Source organism: Trachemys scripta, unplaced genomic scaffold (assembly GCF_013100865.1).
Source record: "Trachemys scripta elegans isolate TJP31775 unplaced genomic scaffold, CAS_Tse_1.0 scaffold_30, whole genome shotgun sequence".
NCBI lineage: Eukaryota > Metazoa > Chordata > Testudines > Emydidae > Trachemys > Trachemys scripta.
In genome coordinates this window covers 792,655-809,854 of record NW_023260516.1, presented here as the reverse complement: position 1 = coordinate 809,854, position 17,200 = coordinate 792,655, and the positions used below count along the sequence as shown (strand labels likewise).

The window sequence follows — 17,200 nt, the reverse complement described above, 5'->3', positions numbered from 1 at the left end:
TGACTCCGGATTGACCTTGGAGGGCTGAGACCAGGATCACCCTCTTCTGTTTTTTAAACATTGTAGCCGAGCAGCAGCTCTTCTGTATTTGGGCAAAACATGGATTATGCTTCAAAATGTTCCAAAATCCACGTTTTCGCCAATTGTCTGGCAATGTGCAGTATGCACCAGAGTGCGGGGTGGGGTTCGTGGGACAAATCTGAGTCTTTTGAGCAAGGCCTCCGAAAAACACATTTGCAAATTACCCAGGTGGTTCTAATATTTTCCGGCCCACACCTGGGGCTCAAATTCTGGCTCTGCTCTAGCGCCCCAAACCACTTTCTGCGTGTCCACTTCTTACAGCCCTGCACTGACTGACCCGTTCCCCGGGCTACTGCCCGGGCACAGTTCGGGGATGCTGTGGGGTGGCTGGTACCTTCACTCTGTATTTCCCAGGGGGACAGATCTTTGAGTGCAGGCAAATTCACCCTGTGTCTTGCCCATCCCTGTAATGAGTGGGATGAGGTCTCAGTCCCCATTTCTGGGTGTGGGAGGGAGCAGGGGTCTGACAGGATCATACCTTGGGGACTCTTCGCCCCTCACCTCCAACTAGAGTAACCAGACAACAAGTGTGAAAAATTGGGACAGGGGGTGGGGGGTAATAGGAGCCTATATAAGAAAAAGACCCCAAAATCAGGACTGTCCCTATAAAATTGGGACATCTGGTCACCCTACCTCTGACCCATGTCCCTCGTCCTTAATGCAGAAATTCCCCCAGCTGTCCCATTCAGCACAGATACTCACGTCCCAACACCCTGCTCTGCCCAGCCAGCCAGAAACCTGGAAAGGAGTTGGGTCATTAGGGACCAGATCCCAGAGCAACTGGATCCTATACCCTGGTCTCAGATTCCCTCCATGGGCACACGCCCTGGTCTCAGATCCCCCCCATGGGCACAAACCCTGGTCTCACTCCACCCTCCCCCCATGGGCACACACCCTGGTCTCAGATTCCCTCTTATGGACACACGCTCTGGCTGTCTCTGATACTCACCGAGGAGGAGGACGGTGAGAGCAGATGCCATGATGGGCCAGCGGGAACCCCTCAGTGCTGTCACCAACACCCCGGTGCTGCGCTCCACCAAGCCTGAGGCCCAAGTGCGAGCTGAATGCGGAACTGCGCCAGGGGCTGCAGCCCCAGGAAGATCGTGATGCGCTCGGCCCCTTTCTTCTCATCAAATGGTTTCTCGGCAATCTCCAGCCCCCCTCCAAAGCTACCGTGGTCAGAGCAAAGCCAGCTCCCTGTGACACCCAGCAAACCACATCCCCTCATGCAGCTGCCCAGCCCCCCGCCCTCCATCACCTCCCAGACCCACATGTGAGCTGACCAGTCCAGGGACCAGCTGGGAAAGAGGGAATCTCAGGAGCCATCAAGAGGTGCCCAGGCTCCCCTGACCTTTTCCAACAAGCCAGTCTAGCCTCACTGGAGCAGCAACTCAGAGCAGAGGAGAGCACTGCCCCCCACACACACATGTTATCACCCATAGAGCGATCCTCTTCCATGGAGCGGAGCAGAGGTTCCTTCCTGACCCGGCTGGGCCCAGCACCCACCCTAGAGCATGAAGATGGAGGGACCTGCCCAAACTCCTTCTCAGGTAGCGTCACTGCAGATGCTATTCTTAGCGCAGTGGTGTGAGACAGCGACGGGATGGGGGGGTTGTGGTTTCCGGCCCCCGTAATCAGATGGGGAAGGGATAAATTTATGTTCTAAGTTGCTAAAGCAGCAGCCGAAAAATGCGAGAAAAGGGGAAGTGTGTCCAGAGCCGGCGCTCGCTTGCTCATTCTACTACTGCCAGAGAAACTCAGCGTAAACCTGATTCCCCAGCAGCTAACTGATAATATGATCCGGCTCTGGGACAGGAGTGGGGTCTAGTGGTTAGAGCAGGAGGGCCTCCCGCCTCTCCCCTGAGTGATCCTATCTCCCCCAGGTGTGACACACACTCCTGGTGCAGGGACAGAGGGGCTGTGAGGTGCCTGGGGAGCTAGTTTGTGGTTCTGTGTTTATGACAAATCTAGAGATTAACAGGATGCAAAATAACATAAAAGCTGCCTTGATGCGTCCTCTCCCCCTCCTGACGTTGAACCCCCCTGCCCCTCACATGTGGGTCTGAGCGGGGCAGGGGGACAGCAGCTCGATGGGATGGGACTGCAGTGGGGGGAGGGCAGCATCCCCCCTAAATCTTCCCTAGAAGCAGAGTTCTCTGGGGCTGGTGCTGCAGGGGGTGAGTCTGTTGCCCCTCGGGGGCCTGCGCCCCATGGCTGTGGGGGGCTCTCACTGCGGGGCCCCCCGGCTCACATTGATTGCGACGTACATGCTGGGGCTGGGTGGGTTCGGGGGCAGGGGCCGGGCCCCCCACTTGACCTGCAGTGCCTGGCCATTCAGCTCAGCGTAGGTGAGTCTGTCTGCACCGGGGTCGGGCTCCTGGGGCTGGGAGGGGAGAGAGTCACTGGGGTGTGCTTGTGTGTGTGTGTGTGTGTGTGTGTGCGCACATACACCAAACACCGTTGCCCACCCGACACACAGAGCAGGGCCCATCCCCTCCAGTAGAGGGCCTGAGGACACACACACACCCTGCAATCCCACCTGGCAATCCCATAAGCCCACTCCACTCCCTATAGCCCGAGCCCCACCCCAAACCACTGAGTGTGCCAGGAAAGGCTGGACGGGTGGGCTGTGATGGGGCTGCCAGGGCCCATGCAGATCAAGGTTTGGGTCAGGCCCTATGGGGGAACAGGGGACACTTACCAGGGTCTGTGGCTCTTTCCCTTCATCCATGGAGGTGTCTGCAGAACAGAGACACCCCCTGAGCTGCACCCCCGGCCGGCCCAGAGCAGAACCCCACACCCAGCTCCAAGTGGAGTCAGAGCAAGCAAGATTTGGGGGATACATAGCACCAGGGGGTGTTGGGCTGCCGGGCAGGGAGCTCGGTAGGGGGCGCTCTCCCCTGGTAGTCGGGCCTGGCCCCACTAACCCAGCGCAGCGCTAGGGGGCGCTGTCTGATCCAGCCTGGCTGTAATTTCCATCCCTCCCTACAGTGCCAGTCAGGCCTGGCCACACCATCTCCAGCCAGCGGGCCCATCTGGCCCGGTATCCCGCCTCCCATGCTGGCTGCCCTTGTCTGCTTTGCAGGGAGGCCCAGGCCCAGTCCCCCAGATCCCCCGTGGCCACAGATGGGCCCAGCTGCCCCCAGAGGAAGCCTCTGGCTGCCCCGTTAGCAGTGGGTTCATGTCTGAGGAGGAGGCTTCGCTCCCCTCCCAAATCCATCAATGGGGGGAGTCACTGCCCCCGAGAACAGTCTCAGTCTCAGTCCCTGCCGCAGGACAACCACTGGGGGAAGCTGCCCCATAATCTCTGACTCAATAGATTCCCCCCCAGCCCCAGTACCTATCCCCGGGCTGCCCAGGTGTGTGGGAGCCGTTGCTGGTCCAGGCTGGGTCAGGTCAGGTCCCCCTGCGGGAATAGAACCAGCCTCTGTCAGTGGTGGGGGGAGGGGCTGAAACAGCGACTCAGGGTTCCCCCCTCCCCCCCTTGTGACTCAGCATCAATCTTTAGGGTCTTTCCCAGGTGTGTGGGGGGGAGGGGGGGATTTATGTAGCTGGGACGGTGCCGGCTGGGCAGCCCCTGGGCCTCGACTCCTCTGTGCTTCCCCGGAATGGGGGCAGCCTGGGGGAGCAGCCCCCTGGAAGGCCCCCTGGTCTGCAGCTCCCCCTGTGGGCAGGGTTCTCCCTTCCCTCAGCCCCAAACCTCCAGCAGCTGTGGTTCCTCCCTGGCTGGGGTCCCCTGCTGACTGTGTCCCAACTCCCCAGGCGGGCGCCCCCTCTGCTGATCCCAGGGCTCAGGGCAGAGCCTGGCTCTGGGAGTCCCATGAGCGCAGAGTCCCCCAGGGGGTCTGTGATGTAGTGGGGGGTTTTTCTTGTTTTCTGTGGAGTTTCAATGGTTTGCATGCGGAAGGGGTGGGACTCAGTTTCCCTGGGTGTTACTGGTTTAACGAGGTGAGGGGAGAGGGAGTGTGTTTTGCAGAGGACCAGACAGAGGACTCGGGGACCCAGCCAATGGCCGGGAGGATGGATACCCCCAGGGACTGGTGACCTGGTGACCCGGAGGCCCAGCTGAGGAGATGCAGCTGGTTCTGGCCAGTGGGCAGACAAAGGGCTGCAGAGTGAGGACCCAGTTACCTAACCAGCCGGTCCAGCCAGAGGACAGAAGCGAGGAGAAGAGGCCCCGGTTTACAACCCTGTTTACCTGGAGAGAAGACAATGGACAGAGGCGGCGCCTGGGCCCGGTGATCTCAGATGCCCAGCTGGGAGCAGGCTGGAGAGGGGGAGCAGGCAGAGCCCACCTGGATGCAGAGAGACTGGGATGTGCTGGGCTGAGGGAGGCCAAGCCTGAGGCCCTGAGAGTTTCCTGTGCTGTGTTCAACTCTCAATAAACCCTCCTGGTTCATGCTGGCTGAGAGTCACTCCGGTCTAGAGAACAGGGTGGCATCCACCCCTTCAGGGGTGGAGGCCCGGGGGGGTCCAGAGCGAGTGGACTCACCGAGGGGGCCCACGGCGAGAAACAGGTGTGCTAGGGCTCCGAGAGGTGCGGATCCAGGAGGTGGAGGGGCCTGACCCATAGACAGATTGGACCCCCGAGAAGGGCTGTCTCACTAAAAGGGACACCCCCCACGGACTGCATGGGGCCAAGAGTGGGCACGATCTGTGAGTCCATGACAGGGTCCACTAAGCGTGGGGCTCTAGACACTGAGTCGGGGCCCTCACCTGCTACCACCAGCTCCTCGGGGTCGCTGGGCTCTGACCAGGCAAAGGATCTGTTGCGTAGTGATAATAGCAGGTGTAGCTCTCTCCATCTCCCCGTCTCACACTGCAGATGAGAAATTCCCCCGCAGCCCCAGCAGGCTCCACGCATCCCAGTGGGGTTTGATCCCCAATCTAAACAGAGAGAACCTGGCATCCCGGTGATCAGCCCGACACCGAAAAGTGACATCCTGCCCCAGGGTGGTCACCCTGATAGGACTCAGGGAGATGGCGGGTTTGGGGTACATCTCTGCACTTAGAAGGAAACAAATTTGAAACATCGACCCTGGCCCAATCCCTGGGGTCTCACAGCTTCCAACACTGGGATCCTACAGTTTGCACCGAGTTCCTGTATCCTGGCCCCCCAGAACTGGGCTACCCAGAGCAAACCACCCCCACCAGCCAGGAGGGGTGTGCCCTGCTCACCTGACTGCCCCAGCCTGGGACTGCTCCCCACCTACCTGTCCCCTGCCCCAGGGAGCTTGGATCTCTCCCCACCGAATGTCCTAGGGGTGAGATCTCACCACAGCTGGTCCAAACAGAACCACGACCCAAAGCAGAGATCTACGTGACCCGTAAGTACCAATCAGCTGATGTACCTGACCCAGCGCTGGGGACAATGCCAACTCAGGATCCCCTCAACCTTTGTGTCCCCAGAGCGGGGGCAGTCGGGGGAGCTTCCTCCTGGGAAAGGCCCCTTCTCTGCAGCTCCTACTGGGGGCAGGGATCCCCCCTCCGTCAGCCCTGAACCTCCAGTGCCTGCTGCTCTCCCCTGTCTGGGGAACCCCCCAGCCCCAGTGGGCCCCAGGGCTAAGGGCAGAGCCTGGCTCTGAGCATCCCATCAACACAGAGCCTCCCTGTGGATCTGGCTGGGGGTGGGGCTGGGAGCAGGCATGCTGAGCCGGGCCCCTCACCTGCTACCACCAGCTCCACGGGGTCACTGGAATGCAACCAGATGGGCGGGTCTGATTTGATGCTATATTGGCAGCTAGTAGCTCCCTGTATTCCAGGAAATTTCATCAGATGACATTATCTTTAATTAATAATTAGTCTATAATTCCTGGAAACTTCAGACCAGTCGCAGAATTCAGCTGTCCTGCATAATTTTGTTTTTTCCCCGCAGAAAATACATTCTGCACAAGAAGTGCTGCAGTTCCACCTTTTGCCCACCAGAGGACGCTGTGGCACTAGAGCAGCCAGCAGCATGAATGGAGCCCGCTGTTCTGGCACCACAGCGGCCCCTGGGGGGGAATGGCGGAACTGCAGCACTTCTGGGCAGAATGTATTTTCTGTGGGGAAAAAATTCCCTGCCTGCCCCGTGCTGCAGAATTCCCCCAGGAGCAGAAGTTCATCACAGCACCTGCCACAGAGCCAGGTTAGGGGCACCCAGGGTTGCTGGGGGGTCACAGACTGGGGCTCAGGAGCTAGAAGGGTGACAGCATTGAGTCTGGGGATTGGGGAGGAGGCTGCAGGGACACATGGGGATGGAGGTTATGGGGACAGGGGCTGATGTGCCTGACTGAATGGGAGAGGCTTGAGGTCAGCCAGGATCTGTATGGGGGAGGCCTCCCAGCCCCCTAACAATCTCCCCGCCCCCACAAAAACCCCTTCTACCGCCCACACCCCAAAATCTCCAGTTTCACTCCCAGGTTCCTTCCCTCTCCTGCAGCTCCTCCATTACCCCTGACTCCTGCAACGTGTTTTTACTGCTTCTCAGAGGTGCAGGAAATACAGTTCTGTTGTGTGATTTAAATGAATTATTCAAAGTTCTGTGTTAATATGCCTAGTAAGGAATCTATTTAAAAAAAATTACAAGCATTTTTTCTCTCTGTATTGTTACAGACATACTCGCTGACAGATATTTTGAAATAAATGACCAAAATAATTGAAACTGGCAGGATTATATTGTGTTATTTTGACAAATAAAATATGCAGAATTTTCGAATATTGTGTGCAGAATTTTTACTTTTTTGGCACAGAATTCCCCCAGGAGTAGGAATCCATGGAAAACCTGTGGGGTGGGTTCTGATCTCAGCCCCCCGCGGTCAATCCAGTCATCTCTGAGCACACGGGGGGCAGTGCTGGATTTTGATCTCAGCCCCCAGGGTGAATCTGGAGTCACCCCTGAGCACGATGGGGGCAGGGCCGGGTTCTGATCTCAGTTCCCCAGGGGGGTCAATCTAGAGTCACTCTTGACTGCAATGGGTACAGCAGCGAGTTCTGGTCTCAGGCCCCCATGGTCAATACAAGGAGGTTGAACTGAGTTTTGAGGGGAAAGTTCTGGGATCTTCTCCTCTTCTCCCTGCCCCCTCCTTAACAATAAAGTTTCCCCAGACCCACAGATACTCACTTCCAGATACCCTGCTCCACCCGACAGCGAGCAGCCTTTAAAGGAGACGGTTCATTAGGGGCCGGATCCCAGAGCAACTGGATCCTACACCCTGGTATCAGACACGCACTCTGGTCTCATATCCTCCCCACTCCCCAAGGACACACACCCTGGTCTCAGATTCTCCCCACCCACCCCCGTCCATAGGTACATGCCCTGATCGCAGTTCTCCCCCCATGGGTACATGCCCTGGATCCAGTTCTTCCCCCATAGGCACAAACCCGGGTCTCAGATCCCCCCAGGGGCACATGTCCTGGCTGTGTCCAATACTCACCGAGGAGGAGTGAGAGCAGACACCATGATGGGGCAGTGGGGGGCCCCTCAGCACTGCCACCAACACCCCAGAGTCAGGCTCCACCAAGCCCCAAATAAGGACCTCAGCTGGTGGCTCCAGCTACAGGAAGCCGACGGTGTCTCTTCTATTCCTCCATCCATGACACCTTGTCTCTAATCTGCAGGTGAAATCTAGTGCAACCAAAGTAAGCAGAGGTCCCTGCAAAATCCAGGAAACACTGGGCCAATCAGCCTGGCCAAGTGCCATGCAGCTCACGGTTTGTCCGTGTCTTTCTGGGGAGGGAGGACAGGTCACCCTCAATGTACTCTGAAGCCTGGGGAAAGGTGCACCAGGCTGGAAGCCAGGAAGCCCTGGGGTCTGGTCTTCAATCTTCGTCTGATGACTATTTTCATGCGGATTTACCCACGCCTGCTTATTTGCATTCTGGGTTCAAACATAGCTGGCAACCCATGAAGATAAAATCAATACGTGATCACAAAATTAAAGGATGGCATCGTAATGGATGTGCACAAGGGGGCAGAGTTAAGGGTGTTCAGGAATCCTTAACTGTGGTTCTGGAGGGTTTGACTCTGTAGCCTTCCTGCTCAGCCTGTAAACTTGCTCACGTCTGACAGGAGCCGTGGCACCGTGTGAGGAGCGGGCGCGATGGGAAACCCCTGGGTTTGCTCCTTCTTTCGTCATAGCTCAGCAGTGACGAAAGCTTTATACTGTAACACCTGGTTCGAAGGGTCTTTTCTCAGCATGTGAGTTAAATAAACCAAGTTCAAAAGAAAATCAGAGAAAGAGAAATTCCATCCCGTGCCCACAGTGGGTCTGTGACGGGTTCCACCCCCACCTCCAGGGTGCCATGTGATGTACTGGGGTACCACTGAGCCCACCTGTTCCACCAGCCTGGGCTCCCTTACACTGGCCTGCTGAGCCAGGCTCTCAAGCCTTCCCCAGCACACACACAGGTAGGGACACCCCCAGCTGCAGAAAGACACAGACACTGAAACCAGCTCGGCGTGCGAAGCCTTCAGCTCAGGAGCTGTCCAGCATTCAAGTGCACCCCCCGTCTGGAGTGTAAACCCCAAACTGTACTGTCTTGTGCTGCACAGAGAACTGTACAGCGTGAGCACATGAAATTCGCTCCCTCCCGCAATGGGGAGGAAGATCTGCACAGCTTTTTGCCCCCCCCAGTTATAAATTCCACAAATTAGTTTTAAAGAAAACAAAAACAAATTTATTAGCTACAAATGACAGATTTGAAGTGATGATAAGGGATCGCCAACAGATCAAAGCAGATCACCCAGCAAATAAAACCACAACGCAATATGAGCTTAGCTACTAAAGAAACTGGTTACAAGCAGTAATTTCTCACCCTAAATGTTGTTTTAAGCAGATTGCAGAGTTTCTTGAAGGCAAACTGCTCTTGCCTGCAGCTTAAAACTCCAGGTATTCCTGTCACAGGCCAGACACCTTTCCAAGCCTGGCTCAGTGCTTCTCTGCCCCACCCCCCGTTTGCCTTTGTTTCTTAGATGTTCTCAGCAGTCATCCTGGGTGGGGATTCAGTGAAGAATGAACCCTGATTATCTCACTTCCCAGCCTTCAATAGGTTTAACATATGGCGGGAACCCTTTGTTTTCCCATGTGGTTCCCCCCCACCCCAGTGGAAAAATACTGGTATTGCATCATGGAGTCCTGTACCAGGTGCATTAATCACACGGCCCTTCAGGGTCAAAGCAGCCTTGAGTCAGAGGTTGTTTGGACCATCCCAGGAAACTTCTCAGGAAGGCAGGAGATTAACATCTTCAAAGACCTATTGTTCTCCCTAATGGTCCATTGACTGGTTCCCAGCGAGCCAGCCAGACTGGTTGCATTCTGTCTGGTGGGCGTTCCCCAGGGGCAAATACTTTTGCAGGACAGATGTATAGTCAATATTCCTAACTTTAGATTCAAAATGATCCATGAATACAAATAGGATAATCGTAGTCAGTAAATCATCATCTTTCCAATGATACTTCACTAGACCCATGTTGCATAAGACACCATCTTAGTTATGCTATAATCATGTTATAACAATATTTCTATGAAGACTATGGAGTGTAGTGTCACAGGGTTGCCAGCCAGGAGAGATGCAGGTATTTTCTAATGCCCCCGCAGAGATCTGCCCCCAAGCTGGAGGAGACACTGTCAGTGGTTATGTGGCCAGGCCCCTAGAGAGGGATGTGACACAGGCTTTGTTTATACGCCATTGGCTAGCGGCAGTACGAAGCTGGGGACCAGGAAGGTTTGATTCTGTTCCGGGTTCTGACAGGGGAGTGGGGTCTAGTGGTTAGAGGGGGGGGGCTGGGAGCCAGGACTCCTCATGTAACTGCTAAGCACCGAGCCCCTTCTGTTTGCAGGCCCAGGTTGGCAGGGCTCCCACTGGCAGGGCACCGACCATGCGCAGCTCCCGTGCCGGTGTTTCCTTCACAAGCACCAACGTGCCCTCGGCTGGAGCCAGTGACAAAACAAACGGCCCGTTCTCCCCCACGACCCGCCGGGCTGTGCAGACACCGACCGGGTTGCAGCCGGCACTGAGATCCAGGAGAACGGGAATCCCGGCCTGATGTGCCACGGGACAGGCAATTTCCTGTGTAAATACGGGGTGTCCCTAGTGATACGGGGCTGTTGGCAACATGACCTCGCCCCCCCAGCCCCTCCCCCATTCTGCAACCTACAGCCTCTGTCCCATCACTCTCATGGCCCCTCCCCTGTTCTGCACCTGAGTCCAAATCCCACCACCACCCGGCCCCTCCCTTTTTCAGCCCCCACAGGCCCTGTACCCTCACCACCTCGGGGGTAGGGTTACCATACATCCGGATTTTCCCGGACATGTCCGGCTTTTTGGGCTCCAAATCCCTGTCCGGGGGGAAATCCCAAAAAGCCGGACATGTCCGGGAAAATCGAGACATGCGGGGGCCGGCGGTCGGGCCAGCGGTGCGGTGCTGGGTCGGGGGCTGGGCCGGCGGTGCGGTGCCGAGCCGCCGGGGGCTCAGGGGCCGGGCCGGCAGTGCAGTGCCGAGCCGCCGGGGACTCAGGGGCCAGGCCGGCGGTGCGGTGCCAGGCCGGGGGCTCGGGGGCCGGCAGTGCGGTGCCGAGCCGCCGGGGGGTCGGGGGCCGGGCCGGCGGTGCGGTGCCGGGGGCCGGGCACCGGCAGTGCTGGGCGGGCCGGAGGTGCTCGGCCAGGGGCTCGGGGGCCGGGGACCGGCAATGCTGGGCAGGCCGGCACCCCAGGGCCCAAGCCGACCCAGGCTGGAAATGCCGGGGGGGCCAGACTGGGCCACGCCTCCTCCACCCATACCCCCCTTACCTGCTTCAGGCTTCCCGCGAATCAAATGTTCGCGGGAAGCAGGGGAGGGGGCAGAGTTGGGGCGTGGGCAGGGCCAGGGCCCCATGGAGTGTCCTCCTTTTGGAGGCTCAAAATATGGTAACCCTACCCTTGGGCCCATCCCCGTTCTGACTCCCCACAGGCTGTGTGCCATCAACCCCCTGGCCCCTCCCCCATTCTGCCCCCCGGCACCTCCAGCAATCCCCCCCTCACTGCCCCACCACTTTCCATGGCTGCCATATCCTACTGCTCTACAAGGGAAGGGACCCCCACCTGCCCTCAGTTAACATGGCTGCCTCCTTGCCCCCTGCAGCACTCGCAGGGCGGCCATGCTGCCCCCTGGTTAAGATGGCCGATGCCTCAGCCGGGGGGGGGGAATAATCCTGGCCCCCTGGACTGCCTAGACGGGCAAGGAGAGGGGAGGGGTGAATGTGGAGTGGGGAGTCATTATGGGGCAGGACCTGTGGGGCAGGGGAGCTGTGGGGGGAAGATTGAGGATTTGGAGACAGAGGCTGAGGGGGCTGGAGCTGAGGGAGGATGAGCGGGGCAGTGAAAGGGGAGGCTTCTGGGGGTAGAAGTGGCAGCCCAGGGGGCACTCAGGAGCACTGGATTCCCCCCTCTAACCCCCAAACAATCCTGCCCCCTGGCTCTGACCTACTGGGGGGAACCTGTCTGCCCTCAAGCTCCTGTCCCCCATCCCGGCCCCTCTGCCCTCAACCCCGCTCCCGACACCCCCAACCTACTTCCCTCAAACTCCCGGCTCCCCACATCTGACCCCCCCCAGATACCCCCATGGGGGAGGGGCCAGAAGCGCAGGCGGTTAAATCACAGTGCGCCCTGTTGTGTTCATGGAGATGCAATAAAGGGCCCAAGGTGCGAACACGCCCCAGCTTGTGCCACACGCTGAACAGGGTGAAACACGAGTTGGGGGCAGGGTCCAGAACCCTGCTCAGCCCCACGGAAAACCCCCCATTGACCCCTGGGACCCCCTGTTACAGACACAGCAGGGCAGTAACCAGAGGAGCTGTGGCAGGCGCCGTGTGAAACGAGGGGTTTGTTCCAGCCCCGGCCCCGTTCGCTGGAGCGAGTCTCTAGCCGGAAAATCCCCCGGGTTTGGGCGTCTCCCCGCTGGCCCCAGAGACGCTAGTGACTGTCCTGGGGGCAGAGGAGCCAGCGGAGCTGGGCTGGAGCCGGCGTCACTGTGGCTGCTGTTAAAGTCCGACCCCTTTTCCTCTCGGGTTGGGGGTTCAGCCGGGGGAGGGGCGATGGTGTCGGGGTCCCTCTCTCCGGCCGCTCTGCTCAGGACGTCTCCGCGGAACAGGTTCCAGACGGCCCGGGGGGCCCAGGAGATGGCAGCCACAGCGGTGAAGCGAGTCTCTTTCTTTAAGGCCCCAAAAGGTGGTGGGCGGCACAGCTCGTCCCCGCAATATTTTATGCACGAATGAGGCCTCGTTTCTAACACCCCAATTTTGAGTCACAGATTTCTGCTCCCCCAATTCTCCCATGTCCCAGGCGGGCCCCAGCCTGGCCCGTGGGTTCTGTCTGGCGGCCACTCGGGTTGGACTAATCCCGTCTTTCTGACTCGCCAACTTTCCCCTCAATGTTCATTCATCCAGGTTCTCGTGACGCTGCCTGAACTTCTCACTCACCTTCATCGGCTGAACCCACCATGAGGGGACATTTGGAGGCTCCGGTATCACAGCTCCCCTGGGGTGGGGAGATTTGGGGGGCGGGGAGAAGGAAGCTCTGGGGGTTTATACAATAGAAATACAGGGTGGGGGAAGTTTAGGGAGAAAGGGGGGAGAGAAAAGCGGCTGGGGGACCCCGCTGCAGAAAGAGGAGGGGAACGGATCATGCTGCAGAGAGAGGGAGACAGACAGAATAAATGCCCTTATTCCAGCACCAGGGCCAGATGCAGCTTCCCCACACACAGGGGCCCAGGGCTCTGTCTAGGGGTGCTGGGGGGGCTGCAATTGTCTGAGATGAGGGGGTCCTGGGGGATTTAACTACCCAGCTGCCTGTTGGGAAAGCGCTAGGGCCAAACGCACCCTGCCCAGTGCGGCCCTGGATGGGGTGTCTGAGGGGGAGGCTGTAACTAGGGGCGGCTGGTTTAGACTCGATGGGGACCCCCAGGCAGGAGCTGGCTGTGAAGGGGCGGGTGGCAGGCGGGTGGGGTGACCGTGGCTGTGAAATGCCGGGTGCCTGGCCCTAAGGAAAGGGAGGAGGCAGAGCGGCCAGTGCTGGGAGTCTGTCCGGGAATGGGTTAGTTATCGAGTGCCTGACCCCCCCAGTGCCTCCGGCTCACCACAGACGCATGCGGGGCCGTCCCCATGCTGGAGCCTGTTATGGCCTCGCTCCCCACTGAGGGCACTGGGCAGAGACCGGCCTGGCTGGGCCAGCAAGTAGGACTCTGGCGCCCTGCAGGGGCTGCTCCGAGGGAAGCCCAATGAGCCCAGCACAGGGGAGCTCCTCGAGCTGGTGCCGCAGGGGCTGGTGCTCGGGGGCCGGGGGTTCGATACTGAGGTACAGCTGTTGTTCTGGGAGCGGTTGGGGGGAGGATTCTGAGGCAGGGGGTTTGGAGGTAGGGGGATGTTGTGCTTGTGTCTCAGGAGCTGTCACTCCACCCCAGAGCGATCCCATCTCCCCCAGGTGTTTCACACAATCTGGGGACAGGGGGGCTGTGGGGTGCCCGGGGGGGGGGGGCTGGTTTGTGGTTCTGTGTTCATTACAAATCTGGAGATTAACAGGATGCAAAATAACATAAACAGCCACCTTGGCACGTCTCCTCTCCCTCCCAGCACTGAGCCCCTCTTATGCCCCACCCGTGGGGCTGGGCACGGTGGCACCCGCTGAAGGGGGGTTATGGGGTGGTCATAAGCTGAGCCCGTTCTCTTGGGGGGGAATCACTCTGTCACCCTCTGGCTTCCCACGCTCCCTGCCCCATCGCTCCAATGATTCCCCCTGGGTTCACACTATGGTGGTGGGTGGTAGGAAATCTGCACCCCAGCTCACGTTGATGGTGGCATCCAGGAAAGGCTCGGGGGTAGGGGCCGGGCCCCCCTGCTTGGCCTGCAGGTCCTGGCCATCCAGCACAGTGCAGGTGAGTCCCTCGGCGCCAGGGTAGGGCTCCTGGGGCTGGGACGGTAGAGCTGCCACAGCCCCTGACTCCCTACGGGGAGAAAGAGAGAGATAGTAACAGAACCCAGGAGTCCTGGCACCCAGCCCCACTCCCTCACTACAACCCGCTAGACCCCACTCCCCTCCCTGAGCCGGGGAGAGAACCCAGGAGTCCTGTGTCCTGGGGCAGGTAGATCAGGGGTCGGGAGCGGAGCTGGGGTCTCACCTGCTCTGTCTCGGGGCTGGTCCTTGCCCTGCAGAGACACGAAGCAGAATCATCCATGAGTCGACCCGGATCCCGTGTACCAGCCCTGCCCGTCTCCCTGTACCACAGCGCCCCCTATGGAGCCACCCGCCCCACCCTCTGCAGCACAGCGCCCCCTAGTGCTGCCCAGGGGAATTGGAGCCAGCTCTCACCCTGGGCCCCTGCCCCACCCCTGGGTTTCTTTTCCCATTTCCCATCTGTAGTGAGGTGGTGTGGCTCCCCACCGCCCCGGAGAGGAAAGAGCCCATCCAGAGGCCGGAGTGGGCGGAGCTAGGGCGCTCTGAGCCCGCCCCTCGGCGCGTCAGGTGGAGATCCAGAAGTATAAAGGCTCGCCCTCAGCGCTCACTAAGGCCCCAGCTGCTGGAGAGGCCAGACGTCTCTATCCTTGCCTGCGACTGGGAAACCCCCGCGGCCCAAGGCGGCCACCAGGACTGGCCGGGTCTGCCCCGTGCCCGTTACCCGGAGGAGCTGCGGGGCCTGCCGATCATGTCAATGTGTTGCAGCCAGGCTCCCCACTGACAGCAGCGGGTCTTCTGCCGCTGTTAGGGCCCCGGGCTGGGATGCAGTGGAGTGGGAGGGCCTGCGTCCCCCCCGGGTGGCAGTCTCCCCTACCCCCAGACCTGAGGAGGCTTGGGTCTATTGTTATTGCTCAGCCCTGCCTGAGGGCCTGAGCCCATGACTCATTGTTGTCCCGCCCTGACCCAGGGCCTGGGCTTACGGTGTTTATTTCAGTTACCAAAAGGGCTGCCGAGGGAGACCCCCACGGACAGACTAATTCCCCCGAACGACAACGGTATGTAGTGAGCCAGTGTGGCTCCCCACCGCCTCGGAGAGGGTCGAGCCCTGGCTAACCCTCGTACACCATCCAAGCCATGACCCCTTCCCAGCCCAGCTTAGCAGCGGGTTTAACCCTTCCCTCGCTGGGCGGGGCACTCACTTCCTCCAGTTCTTCTGTAGCAGACGAAGGCCACAAGGAGGAAGAGGAGGAGGCTGGCGGTCGCCATGCTCATCCCGACGATCATGGTGCGGGTCAGAACCAGAGGTGCCGGCGGTTCTGATCCCCCTGGGAAGCAGCGCCAGGCCATGAGTGTCTGGTTCGTTACCTGCTGCGCCAGCCCCTCCCCCTCGAGGACACAGGGACCCACAGCAGAACATTCTATGGGGCTGGGGTGGGGGGCAGGAGCAGAGGGGATTCTGGGTAATAGTGGTCAGGGGGTTCACTCACAATGGCACAAAACTATACTGGGGTTGGGGCGGGGGGGGATGTACCTCAGGCTCCATGTACCCTGTGAAGCCCGCTGGGCCTAGACCCTGCAGCCTGCTCCCCGCCGCCCCCCGCTCCCTGTCCTGGGAATTTCCAAGCAGCTTCAGCTCATTTCTGCGTAGGAATCATGTGGGTGGGGGGATGGCAGTGGGAGGGGGCTTCTGGCTGGGGAGGGGGCTTTGAGATCGTTGGGAGAACCATGCCCCACTGAAGTGATCAGCAGTGGAAGATGTAATGGTTCTGCCATTGTGACTGCCATCATTAGGTTCCAGGCTCAACAAAGCGTCACTCTGAATCGGAGGGTTCAAGGGTTAACACCATGTCTATCTGGGTTGGTAGGTTCCAGGGTTAGGCCCTGCTGGACAGCACCCATGGGACGAGGCAGCCCTGCTTCTGAGCTATTCCCCCGGCCCTCTGCTGACACAGGGATACATGGGACCATTATCCCCGGCTCTCTGTTCCCAGCTCCATTCTTCCAGGGATTACTCTCTTGAACTTGTGCCCTACATGGGTGGCTTTGTGATGCCAGTGGGGAGCACAGCTCCCCGGTTTGTGGGGCCCCCAAGGTGAGGCTGTTTGTTTGGGGGAAGCTCTCCCAGGCCAATCTGGCATCTGCCCAGTGACACCCCCCCGCATATGAAATGAGTTGGGGGAGTTTCAGATGGGGCATTTGCTGGGGGATCTGCCCCCATCCCACCCACCCAGCCCTTCGTGGCTCCCCCGGGGGCGGCTCTTTGGGCTACTCAAACCTGTTTTGGGGGGGGTTGATGGTGATTTCCTGCCCCCAGACTCAGTACCTGGTCCTGCGCTGCCTGGGTGGCTGGGAGTCGGCATCACTCCCAGATGAGTCGGGTCGGTTCCCCCTGTGGGAATAGAACCATCTTCTGTCAGGGGCGAGGCGCAGGGCTGAGAAAGCTGGAGCCCTGGTGTCTCTGGTTACTTATACAGGGAACCTCTCCTCCCCGCAATCGGCAATGGTGGCTCTTCGCCGGGCTGACTCAGGGATTCGGGCTGGCTCAGTGCCCCCGGCATCCCAGAACAGGGAGGATCGGCCCAGCGAGACCCTGAGCGCAGATACAGCCCCTGCCTGGCTCCACGGAAACCAGAACCAAAATCATTACTGACTAGTATTAATTACCAGGAGCCCCCATCATGGGCCAGCTCCCCCGTGTGCTCGGAGCTGTACAGACACACGACACAGAGACGGTCCCAGCCCCAGCCAGGTGCCATTCACACCTGGAGTCACTGCGGAGCAGGTCTGGGCGCGGCTGTCCCTATTTCGGAGGAGGAACGTCCCTGTGTCTATACAGCTACAACAGGGGAGCTTGTCTGCCAACCGGGGCTGTACCAAACCAGGGGGCGCTAATTCCGACAGCCCAGAGTCGCTCTGAGATCACCAGTGGGGGTTGGGAACCACACGGGATTCGTCATTTTGGGTCCAGTTTTCATGTAGACAAGGTCTTAGTCCATCTTTCTATCCGTCATCAGATGTGCTCCCATCTGTCCACCACCCTACGTTCCCAAGGACCCACATTCCCACTGACCCGTGGCCGTCCGTCCCCATGGATCTATCCATCACCCTCTCTATAGAAGAACTGAACCCAACAGTTCTGGCTGCAGGGACCATCCCCCTCCAAATGGCCCCGTGGGCGTCTGAGCGGGGAACCCTGTTCCCTGGGGGATGA

At 59.3% G+C, this 17,200-nt stretch overlaps 1 protein-coding gene across 4 annotated transcripts in view; it reads right to left on the bottom strand.

The window, feature by feature from the left end:
• The window catches only part of LOC117870507 (immunoglobulin superfamily member 1-like), a 307,321-nt gene that overhangs the window by 252,022 nt on the left and 38,099 nt on the right, over positions 1-17,200 (bottom strand). The gene's annotated exons all lie outside the window — the stretch shown is intronic.